This window comes from Phascolarctos cinereus, unplaced genomic scaffold (genome assembly GCF_003287225.1).
Source record: "Phascolarctos cinereus isolate Bilbo 61053 unplaced genomic scaffold, phaCin_HiC Scaffold_4;HRSCAF=312, whole genome shotgun sequence".
Taxonomy (NCBI): Eukaryota; Metazoa; Chordata; class Mammalia; order Diprotodontia; family Phascolarctidae; genus Phascolarctos; species Phascolarctos cinereus.
In genome coordinates this window covers 610,358,828-610,371,541 of record NW_027555847.1, presented here as the reverse complement: position 1 = coordinate 610,371,541, position 12,714 = coordinate 610,358,828, and positions in this window count along the sequence as shown.

The window sequence follows — 12,714 nt, the reverse complement described above, 5'->3', positions numbered from 1 at the left end:
CATACACTGCACAAACACGCTTACAAGCACATGCACATGCCTGAAAATCTACACCCTCTTCATTCTCCAAAAATAAGCGCTCTCTCTCTCGCTCTCTCCCTCTCTCTCTCTTCTCCCGCCTCCCCCCCACCCCATACACCCGCCTTCTCTGCATCACACAATACAACATACTGGAAAGGCACAATACCTACCCTAGTATCCGCAATATCGAATCAAGCACGCTCTCTCTACACACATACACAGTCCTCTTTCTGGCATGCCTAGTTATAATATGCACAGCATCCCTTGGAGAACAAGTCCCTCCAGACTCTATCCCTCACTCCCTTCTCAGCAATCAACCTCATACAGAACCCTGACACAGGAGCTGTTGGGAGTCGCAGAAAGTATGGGACAGGAAAACAACTGAGGACAATGCCTGTGATCCACAAACTCCACAAGGACGAGCCTTCCTTTGCTATATGCCTTTTGTAAACCCCAAACACATGCTTCATCATTCGAATATCGGCAAAGGCTAATGCATTTACCTATTCCAGGCAAAGGGACTGCAGTTCTCTCCACCTCCCCCTAGTAGATGAGAATTCCCACAAAGGTCTGTCGGCTCCCTAGCCTACTGTAAGGTGCGGCCTCATTGTTAGGATTGTGGAGGTGGGTTTCAGAAGCATACTTAAGCGCTGACATATTGGAGCAAAAAATTCCACTCGCAGGGACGGTGCTACCCTACAATGTTAAGGGGGAAGGAAAAAAAATGGGGTTCGTCTTAGAAATAGAGTGGAATCTATGGTCTCCTCGCATCCAGTAGATGGCGCAAGTGCTCTTCCCTTGCAGGGCGTTAACCCTTGGGTTGAGCATGAAGCTGAGTGTAGATGCATATATGCATACATTTTTCGTTTTGAAAGAATTTCCCTCAATTTGCATATTTGAGAGTGCTTCAGAATTGATACAAATGAGATGGCTCCCTTTTACTATCTCAAATTATTCTTTATTTGTAGCACACTATAGGCATAGGGGAGAAAAAATAATGTGAAGGTGGAATGTATGTGTGAAAATGACTTTTTCTCCTGCCCACCCTGGAATGAAATGGGGCTACACGTAAGAAGATGGGTATATGGGTGAAAATACACCTATCTAAATGTATTCAAGGCTCTGTAAAAAGCCAGTCTTTCGTAATTTCTATTCCTAATCAATTCACAGTATAATGAATGCAAGCAGTCTGCCTTAAATATACTGCCAGTGGAATAGTGGCACAGGCTATATTAAACGATGGGGGCACAGAAATATAGAAATAGATATAGATAACCCTATGCATTTTGATGACAGTTTCTCAAAGAGGAAGCTGATCCCTCTAATAAAGTATCCTTTTAATCTTTTCTGTCATTAGCTTCTAGATTTTATTTCAGGCTGCAATGGAAATCGCACTAACATTATTTCTCGGGCTGCTTTTACAGGCAGAATTGATCTTCTCTGGAAAAAAACAAGCCCCTTAATATCAAATATTATTTGGAGTTTATCAGAGAGCGTTGCTGGTCTTCAAGATGTTCTCTGTTGGTTTCTGGCGGTTGCTATAACAAGTGAGAATTGTGGTAGATTTGGATTGAGGGGAAAAATGCATAAGAAAAGACAAAATCCAGAGTAGCTGAGACTCTGTGCCCCCGTTGGAGAGATGGTTGAGTCCTCGTCAAGGTTGCTGTGGTATCCCAGAAACACCATTCACTCTGAGCTGTGACCGCGCACCAACAACAGCAACAACTCCACTGCGCCTGGCCAAGGAATAGGAATTAGGAGCTCACGAATAATATGAAAGGGATCTGCAAAGGGGAAATCCGTGCAAAGGAATCAAAATCGGGGGACTTTGGGAAAGGAGGATGTATTAAATGCTGCCGACTTGACTTCATTCTGGTGAAGAAAATGGGGATTACAAGTGGATTTACGTTTTGGAACCTCGTCTTTTTATTGATGATTTCATGTGTGAAAGGTAGGTTTGATTTCAGGGGTCTCCTCTTTTGATCTGAGGTGTTCTGAGTTGTCTCCTGGAAATAGGTCTGCATATTACTTTGCCATTCGGACTAATGATGATGATAATGATAATGATAATAACAACAATAAAAATAATAAAGAACGGGTTGCTTCACGACTCTATTCTCAGATAGGAAATGCATTTGCTTGCCAGGCTTGGCGTTCAATGCAGTGATTGAGCCCGAGCTCAATAAATATTCTTGCAGTATGCTCAAACGAATACGTGAGTTGGTTCGTATAGCCTCTAACTAGTGTATATTCAAGCAGAATCCCACTGCAAGACTTTTTTTTAAGGGGAAGACTACCTTTATTTCTAGTTAAATAGATAAATATTATAGCCTTGGTGGAATATTGATACTAAAGACACTACTGTAATTCCTTTAACCCATTCAGTGGGGAAAGTTAGGGGAGGTGCACTGTATGTACACTATATGTTCTAAAAGGCATTAGGGAGCTATGACTCACAACTCAGGAAGAATAATAGAGGGAGACATGGGTAAGTAGGTAGGGTAGATAGATAGATAGATAGATAGATAGATAGATAGATAGATAGATAGATAGATAGACAGATGAATGAATGTATTTGCATGCATCAGTGCATTCTCTATATGCGTGTCCCTGTGGATGAATGGAAGGGTGTAGAAGAGCTGCACTGGGACCTTGCAGAAGGGTTGGGCAAAGATAAAAATTTTAAAACATGAAATGCCATGGAGTGCAGAGATAGACCCTCTGGGGGAGGAATAAAGATAGAAAGCCATTATCTGAAGACCAAAATAAATAAATAAATAAATAAAAGACCTCCAGAAAGTCTCCTGTTCAGACAGGTAGAAGTGAATGTCACATGCACATCGGAGAAGTGGAAATGTAAAATGTCATGTAAAGCAGCAGGGTTTCAGGGAACATTGGGGAGCATGTGAAAGGGATCTCCATGAAATAGGTAGGGGAGGAAACGAACCCGAAAGCCTCATTCTACAACTTCACACTCAACCTGCTGTCTACTAATTGCTGTAAGAAATACTCTTGAGGTGTTTATGACTAATGATGAATTTTGGATGGATTGCCTCCTCCTCCTTCTACTCCTCCTCCTCCTCCACAGAGCAGCTCGAATAGACACTATCGATCTCGGGTTTTTTGTGGGGGTGGGGGGGAGACCGAGTTTTAAATCTCGGTTTTTGCATAGGCACACAGAGGTTCGTCAACATAAACTGCATGTTTTTTCCTTTTTAAAGGGGGTGACTCTCTGAACTGCAATCTGGCTCCGTCTTTATGAAACAGTGTATTGTACAGCTTGCAGCTGGTTGTCCTCACACAGAAAGCAGTGCATTTGCATTCCGTGGAAATAATAATTCATGTTTCAAAGGAGTAGGAGGGCTAGCTACCTTGTGCTATTTTATCTTAACACTATGTTCAATGATAAGTAATACAGTTTGGGGTTTTTTTTTAACATTCTTAATTCAATGGGGCTTTCTCTGTTTCTATGTGCAAGCAAAATGCTCTCTAATTCTCAGTTTGCATTAAAGCATATTTTGGCAAGAGCCTTTCTTTCAGATCCAAGCCAATACATAGAAAACATCCTCATCGCCTTAGAACTCTAGTTTTCTGCATAAAACGTGTTTCTGGTTGCACCGGACCATGTTACGGTTGTTTGCTAGACGTATTAGGATCTTAGAATTAATGTTTAGTTTGCCTGTCACAAGGCTAGTTTAATAGATGGCCCCGGAGCTCCTTAGGAGACGGGTGTTTTGTAAGTAGGAGTCGCGTGGAGGCAGCATCCTATAGAATTAAAGAACTAGGGTGTCTTTCCCTGCAAAAAAAGATGACCACGGGTTAACTGCAAGTTTTCGTGGTACCTGTTGAGTGAAAAACATTTTGGGGGCGGAAGAATGGGGAGGTGGGGCGGGGGAGTATCGGAGCGGGAAGCGCAGGCAAGCCTGACAGGATACCAAGCTGCGCTGACTGCAATTATAGTATTGTAACCCGCACTTACCGTATGTTCTGAATGAGACGCGCCAGAAAAATGAATGAAGTGTTAATTTACTGTAAGTGACATGAACAATCTGACCTTCCTTGTCTCTAGATATCTTATGTTTCTAATTTTTTAATAAAATTTTAAAAAAAACATCCCATGATATTTTTGAAGGGGTGTGGAGTGTTACTTTCTCCTTTGGTCCCTTCCTGAAAAGATAGTCTTACTGTTCACAGGAGGTATTTTTTTAAGTGCTCTATCTTAGGTGATAGAGATCTCTTCTAAGGCCACTTTCACTTTTGTCAGTCTCAAAACCGGTTCCCTTATACATTTTTTTTAAAGTAAGCGTTATGTGCTTCAAATTCCTTCTCCTTGGCATCAAACTCTTACGTACTTTCTCTCAGGGCCCTACTGATTTCGTCTGCTTTCTTTTTGAAGCACTGTTCTCTAGGGTTTCCCTTGCTAGCCTTGAAACACAGAATCCCAGACTAGATTAAGCCCTGCTTTTCTCTCTCTCTCTCTCTCTCTCTCTCTCTCTCTCTCTCTCTCTCTCTCTCTCTCTCTCTCTCTCTCTCTCTCTCTCTCTCTCTCTCTCTTTCTCTCTCTCTCTCTAATTTGGCTTGACTATTTCTGTTTGTCAGTCAGGCCTTTAATATATACTAAGATCACTTCTTATAGTCCTGGATGTTTTCATGTACATTCAGCTTCTAAGATCTAAAAACCCTAAGTTAGCTGAAAGAAAAGCACCTGACATTTGAGAAACAATCTTCCCAGTAATTTCTTACCTACATAATTTCATACTCTCAAATGTACATTGCACAGCCATTTCAGAGACTTATGCAAAACACCATTGCCTGCAAGGTAGAATTGTGATCAATATCAATCCTCCTGGGGAAAGATTAAAGTGAGTAGACATTAAGATAAAGTGTGGGTTTTATAAGAATATACAGACTATATACATATAATAAACACATACATATATGTATACATATACGTATATTCTTGTAGAATTTTAATGCGTTTATGTGTTTTATACATTTGTTGAATTGCCAACCCTATCTTCCTCCTTGAACATTTAAAGTACACCTAGGGGACTGAGGGAAGGGGGGAGGTCAAGGGAGGAGAGGAAGGAGATAGTTGGAGTCAGCAAGCCCTTTGAGCCACTGCTGCCCAAGGAAGCTGCAATCTATCTTCCTCGTCTAGAAAAGAGCTCAGCTTCTGTCTTAGAGGTACCACTACCTACATTCAGTCTATCTATACATGCACTAAGGGGTTGCTTTCCCATGCTCCTTCCCTTGGGATATGAACGAAAAGAAAGTGTCGCTGAGCTGAGAAGGACACAAACAATCAGACTCTAGTAGGAGGTGAGAAGAAAAAAAAATGTCTTCCTCCTTCCCCTTCTTAGCTCCATTTCCTCAGCTGAGTGGCTGACTAGTGCACACGCCCCAGGCTTCCCTGAGTCCGAGGGTGTCTCCGTTGTTTAGACCATGCTTCCCGATGTGTTTACACTGCTCTCTTGAACTGCAAGGCGATGGAATTCCTGAGAACCCAAGCCCACCAGCAGCCAGGGGCCTGCCAGGGCTCCCCACCCCATCTCCTAACCCTCCAACCTCTCATTATCAAAACAGGAAGGAAGAGATGGGGGGAAGGGGCGTCGGAGTCTCAGAATTGCTCAAAGGCCACTGCAGTCATTAGCACATTTTTACAAATCACCACCGTTATCTCTTCACAGGGAGTTCCTCTGGGGGCTGATGTTGCGGCCACGCGCTCTCAGACAGACCCAGGCCCGTACGCGCGCACTCACACACAGGCGCACCACAGCTTTTAGCAAAACTGGTGTATGTAAAGATTCCGGTTTTGGAGTACAAGGTCCTGACTTGGAATTCTTTTTCTGCAGCCCCTACGCGTGACCTTGTACAAGTTACCTAATACCTTTAGATTTCATTTTTCTCTTTTGTATAACCAGAGCTTGAATTAAATGGCCTCTGAGATCTCTTCCAGTTCTAGATATGGATCGATTAAACTGACTGGAACATAGGGCTAGAGCTGGAAAGCGTTATAGAAGCGATTTAATCTAACAGCCTCGTTTTACAGATGAGGAAACTGAGGCTCAGCGAGGTTAACTAGCCTGTCCTTAATCCTATAGTAAGGAAATGTCAGAGGTAGGATTTGAACCCATTATCCCAAACTCCAGGAATGCACTTCTTTAAGCCCCATCATTGGGAGTTGGGGGCGCATAAAATATATGCACAAATAATCATGCATGCATACACGCATACACAAATGCACACACACGTATGTTTTAAAATTGATATCCTGATTTAAATACCACCATGGATCTGTCTAGTATTTGTATTTTGGTCGTTATGTGTTGGAAGCCAGGATCCACCTTCATTATTCCCCCAGGCTTACAAAAAGATGTCTTGCATCCTTTTTTATTTCCTCCTAAGGCATATGTTCATTTATTCCCGAAGCTTCTCTCCCTGAACTTTTAATCGATTGACTCTAGGGTTAAACTGATGGAGGACACCGCCTCTGCTGATGTCTCTGTAGGGAGCGGAGGTTAGGATGAATTGACACTGAGGAGGCTCTGAAAGAAGCGAGTGTCTGAGTGGGTGCGCCCCCGAGGCGGAAGCGGTTGGGCGGGTAACAGTAGGTTAATGTTTCTCAGGAGTCCAGATGGTCACTGTTAATGCTGCTGCCGCTGCCACAGTATCTAGTGAGGGCTTTTAGAAAGAGAAGGGGCTGTCCTCCGAACTCCCAGCATCTCCTTCACCCAGACAAGCTCTCTTTCCACGTACACAGTTATAGCCACGAGATGCTCTGGAACTTTGGAAGCACATCTGGGAAGTGGGAGAGAGGAGAGAGAAGGAGGGAGAAGGAGTGGAATGAGGAGACAGAGGCCTCAGACCACCTCTTTCCAACTCATTTTGGCGAAATGGGAAAGTAGAGTGTCCCCACTGAAAACTTTAAGGTCCTTCTGCGGAAAGGGGGAAGAAAGTCAAACATCAGAGTGTGTTCTAAAGCTCCTGGAGAGGCGCTCTCCAGGCGAGTAGCAGCTGCTGTCTGAAAGCGATGCCCTCACTGGGATTGCAGCGAGTTACAGAATAATAATGAAGCACAGCTATTCAAATTTAATAATAATAATTAGCATCCTCTTTCTCATTATTATTATTATTAGATGTGATTTTTTTTCTATAAAAATAATGCTCCCTTGGGCAAGGGAGGGCTTCTGTGGCTGACAGGTCTTTCCAAAGTACCTGATAACAAAAATAAACTCCTGGATGTACTTACCTTACCAACTAGTGGCTGGCATTCCCAGTGCCAGTAGTTGGGGGGGGGGGGAGGGTGATTTCTGTCTTTTAATCTGTCACTATGAGTGAACTCCATTTTCCTGAATTTCTGAGTTCCCTGGTGGTAGCATCAGCAGCCTTTGCAAAAATACCTGAACAAAAATGTTGGGCAGTAATTTCAGCATCCTGTCATTGTACTTTCAATAATGAGAACCAAGAGAACTCAAATTATGAAGATGGGAAGGAGGGACTTTTGGGAAGTCAATAAACTAAGATTGCCATGCATGTGGATAATATGTATATGTGTGTGTTTGTAGCTCAAGCTCAATAAACACACATGTATAAACAAAAAGCTATCACACATACACACATATGTCCCCTGTGTGTTAATAAAGTTGTTGTTTTGTCTTACCAAACTGTACCTGTGGGTGTGCAGTATGTTTGCATTTTCACAGTTGTGCTCATTAATCCAGAACTGAGCATTTTCTGTCTTATGAAAAGTGAGTCTAATCATGTTGGTAGAGGCATACCTGTCTCAGAGGTGGCTTGCTTATCCAGGTTGTTGATTGGCCTCTCCAGAAGGGAACTCAGAGATATCTAATCTATGTTGTTTCCTTCCTCAAACCTTTTCAAAGAAGGTAAGGTCATTTGTCAATACTCTTGGCACATGTTCTGAAAAACCTTTGTATGATTGACAAGGAAGTATGCCCACTCCTTACTTTCAAGCATATGTCAGCAGTAAGATGAAAATGTCTGACTTATCAATAAAATTAAGGCAACAAACAATATATCTTATGTCATTTAAATTATGTCTAATTTTATTTTTTCTCTGTGTAGAATTATTTTTGATGACCTGTGACCAGAGATTTAACTAATGACTCGTATTACATGGTTGTTATTCTCTATTTTTATCTATAAGCTTATAAGGTAGCCCACTAATAATAGCTAGTATAGTAATTCACCATCTTTGTGGATTAAATGATTAATGGATTAAAATGGAATAACATATTTTACAACACGTGGCCTTTGAAAACCTTCTTGAAATTTGAAGGAACATCCAAGAATATGTAGCCCACACAGAGCAGGTAAGAGATAAAAAGGAAATAGGACTCATTTACAGCTTGGAGGAATATTGATAAATAATAGTGTCCAAGGAAAGAAGATAAGGATGTTGACGAGTTTCTGCTTTGTCCCATGTAAAAATCACTTAGAGGAACCAGATTGTTTAATCTGGAGAAGAGGAGTCTTAAAAGGGAAAGGATAGCTGTCTTCAAATATATGAATGACTATCATATGAAAAGAAAAATCTTATTTAATTTGCTTAGTCCCACAGGGTAGAACTAGGAATGGTGAGTAGAAGTTTAAAAAAGCAAATTTAGGTTTGATGCCAAGGAAAACTCATTAACATATGGTGCTATCCATAGTCGGAAAAGGCTGCCTTTGATAGGTAGTATCACCCCTCACCACACTCCCATACATCTTTAAGTAGAAACTGGATGACCACTTGTGGAGTGTTGTAGAAGGATTCCTGTTTAGATATAAATTGGAATATATGATCTTTGGCATCCTTTGCATTTCTGTCATTCTGAAAGTGAATTCTCCAAGGCCAAAGAAATACTTTAAGGAACAGTTCTGGGGGTCATGAGAGAATCATCCTAATTTCCAGTGAGTCTTCTCTATCCCTGTAAAACCTAGTTCACTTGGCTGTAGGTCCACAGTTCTTTCAACTATGCTACATCAACTTTACCAACAGATTTATTTTTTTTGAATACTAGTAGAAAAATTTCAATTTGAAAAATGGTATGGTAAGTGATATTTATAGAATAATATTTATAACCAGTCTTATGTAAACTACCCAACAATGTAGGTTTATTCCATGTAAGTGGAAAAGAATGGTTTCATTTATTTACTAAGGCAAGAATGACAAAGAAAAGATTTTCTAAATGAAATGTTTAATTCTCCTGAGACTGTTCTAAAGGTAAATCATTGCTGACCTTCAGTGAATGAGAATCTCTTCCTTTAATGCCTTGTCTCATCATGTAAGCAAGATCACCGTAATATAGACATTTCCTATAGAACATTATAAGGATTGTATGAGAGAATTGAGATAATTCATTTAAGCACATTTTATGATTTTGTGCTTCCTTTTCAGATACATGTTACTTTATTTCTATACATATCTTATTCATACATATTTTCTTAGTTAAATTCTAAGAAGCTGTATTTCATCAGTTCTTTTTAGTTCAATGTTATCTTTACTTGTAATAAAAAGTCCACTGGCCAAATGTATAAATTTTATACACTTTTTTTCTATAAATTTTTTCCATGGGCTCCATGGTTTAATAATATTCTCATCATGCAATATCATAAGAATGCAGTAGCACATTAAAGGAGAGATAATAGCTCAACAAAATACATTGCTTTAAGGTTAAATTCAATTTTAATTAAATATTAATGCTTTTAGAACCCCTGTAAGACACTTCAGTGGACGTTCCAAAGTGAAAATAGAAGAATTTATCTGATAGAAAGGAGTTGAAGTATTTTACAATGTAGTAAAAAGCTTGCCAATGTACTAGGATATCTCATCCAGCAGCTGAATGAGTCTAAAATGAGACAACTATTTAAGATCACAGGCTCTTTGAGGTCAGAGATAACATGTTTTCCTTTATTGTATTCTGGTGGTCATTGTAGTACTTCTTAACAAAAAAACAAAACAAAACAAAAAAACCCCAGGACTTCAATGCTATAAAGTTGAAAAAGATAGTCTCAATATTTCAATTATGTCATTAAAAACAATGCTGCAATGTATGGAAAACAATGGGCTCAGGTATCTTCTTCTAACACATCCTAGCTGTGTGAAGATGGGCAAGTCACTTTATCTCACCTTGCTCCAGGCAAATCTCTAAAATAATCATTGAAGACTAGCTGTTAGTCTTCATTTGTAGAAGGAATTTCCTGAGAGTTACCTACACTTATGAAATCAGAGGACAAGACTATATAGATTTCCATAAGTATATGAAAATATACACATAAACATATGTATCTGTGCCTACAAGTATGTACATATATATAATATATATATATATATGTAATATATATATATATATATATATATATATATTCAATGGATCAGTGATAAAATGGGAATTAATATATTTTAAATTGTAAATTATTTCATGTAAAGAATGAAATTATTATCCATTTAAAAAATTATTAATATGCGAAAGTCAGCATATCAAAGTTGAAGTTTCCCTCTGATATATACTATAACAATTAATGGGGGAAAGAGGAAGCAGTAGAAGTCTGTTGTAGCATAGAAAGAAAGGAAGAAATAAATAAAGAATGGTCATTGCTATTTGAGAAATTTTAAATCATAGAAGTGAATACAATGAAAGCCAAAAGGCATCATGTTCAAACAAAAAAAAAGTGCCTTTAATTTATTTCATACTTAAAAAGGATTTATTTATTTTATCTGAATTTATTTTATACTTAAAAAGAAAAGCACACCACATGTAAGAGGGATTTGAAGGTTCCTTTGCAGTCATTTTTTCTGTTATATTCTATATATGGAAACGATCATTTTAATTGGTCTCTGTTGTTTTAAACAAATAAATTTACCAAAGTTAGAATCATAGAATTTTTAAGTTGGATGGTATCCAGATATTCTCAACCCTGAGTATTTTATTGAGTATTCCACTCTACTCTCAGAATATTAAATGGGACACTGGTATGGAATTTGTTCAACCTAGACCAGAATCTCAAAAGATAGACAAGCACAGATGACTTATAATGTGCATTATTGAAGGGAATATCTGTAAGATCATAGATACAGAGATTAAAAGATGAGATTACAGAGCCATTGCAGCATCTAGAATGCTATCTTCCTAAGAGATATAAATCACTTTGGCTTTCGTTGATTGGCCAACAATGGCTCAGAGTGAATGTAAATAACAACTGCTTCTGTCTTGGGCAGAAACTGCGAGGGTCTTCCCCTCCTAGATTGATTTTTTTTTTACTAGGTAAGAGGCCATTCTTTGCCTCATTTCTTACCTAACCTTATTCACTGAATATGCATTGCCTCAGTCAAACTGAGACCTGGAAAAGACCTTAGCTTAAAAAGGCCAAGGTCTTGCACTGCATCCAGGGCCATCTCCAGTCATCCTGATTTATATCTTGCCACTGGACCCAAATGGCTCTGGAGGAGAAAGTGAGGCTAGCGAATTTGTACAGCCCTCTCTCACCTAAATCCAATTAATTTGCAAGTCATGGCATCACCTTCCTGATGCCATGGGCCTTTTCGAGAATGAAGGACAAACAACAACAACAATATCTGTATTACCAGTGTTTAACACAGATCCTAGCACATAGTAAATATTTAATAAATGCTTTTCACATTCATTCATTTATACGTGTATGCATGAAAGAAAGAATGAATGAACACACGTACGTATTTAGTATAGAACTATGATTTCATTGATGAAATGAAATCATTGGGGAAGAAAGCCCCTCCCCTAACCAATTCAGATTTGCAGCTGTTCTGTAGTTTATATTTTTAGAAATTTGCTTGGAGCACTGGGAATTCATGTGCCTTTGCTAGGCTCATGCAGCTGGTATGGTAGGATTTGACCTCAAGCTTTCATGATTGGTCTGCTTTAACAATAATAATAATAAAGGCATATATTTAACTGCTTAAAAATAATTTTTTCTTATCTATTTTAGTTATTTTTACATTCATTAGGGTAGATATTATGCTTGTTCTGGAGCATAATTTAAATGACTTACACAGAGACAAAGTGAGTCACCTATTCAGGATTCCACAGCTAGTTAATGTGCTCAGAAGAGTTAAGAAAGAAGTCTTTCTAACTCCACTGTTCTTTCATCCTAAATACTGAAAATATGCCAACCCTTCATAATTAATTGTGGAGCTATTTGCTATTTTATTATTATAATGAATTGCATATGAAATGGTTATACAATCACTGAAGGTAAGTGGAGGATCCAGTTTGCTGAACTGCATAATTTTGGAACTAGAAAAAGCCTGAGTTCCTTTTTTCTGTCTCTTTTAATTAATAAATGAAGAAACAGAACTCTCAGAAGTTAAGTGACTTCTCCAAAGTCAGGGGCATACAGAACTATAATACTACATATCAAGTCTCAACATTGTCTCCAACACATCGTATGCATTCCTGCTTCATATGTTTGTTTATATCATGCACTGTTTCTTCCCTCAATTTACTCAGATTTCACCAATTTCAGTGCCCCTCCTCCTCCTTACATGCTGGCTACTTTGATAGCTGGAGGTAACACTGATTTCACAAAACCACACATTTTTTTTCTCCCTAATATCCCATAATACTTAGTATGTGTGCAATAGCTTATAGCACATGCTTACATTCATTTAAAAAACAATTATCCTCATTGGATTTTTAAAACAAAATTAAT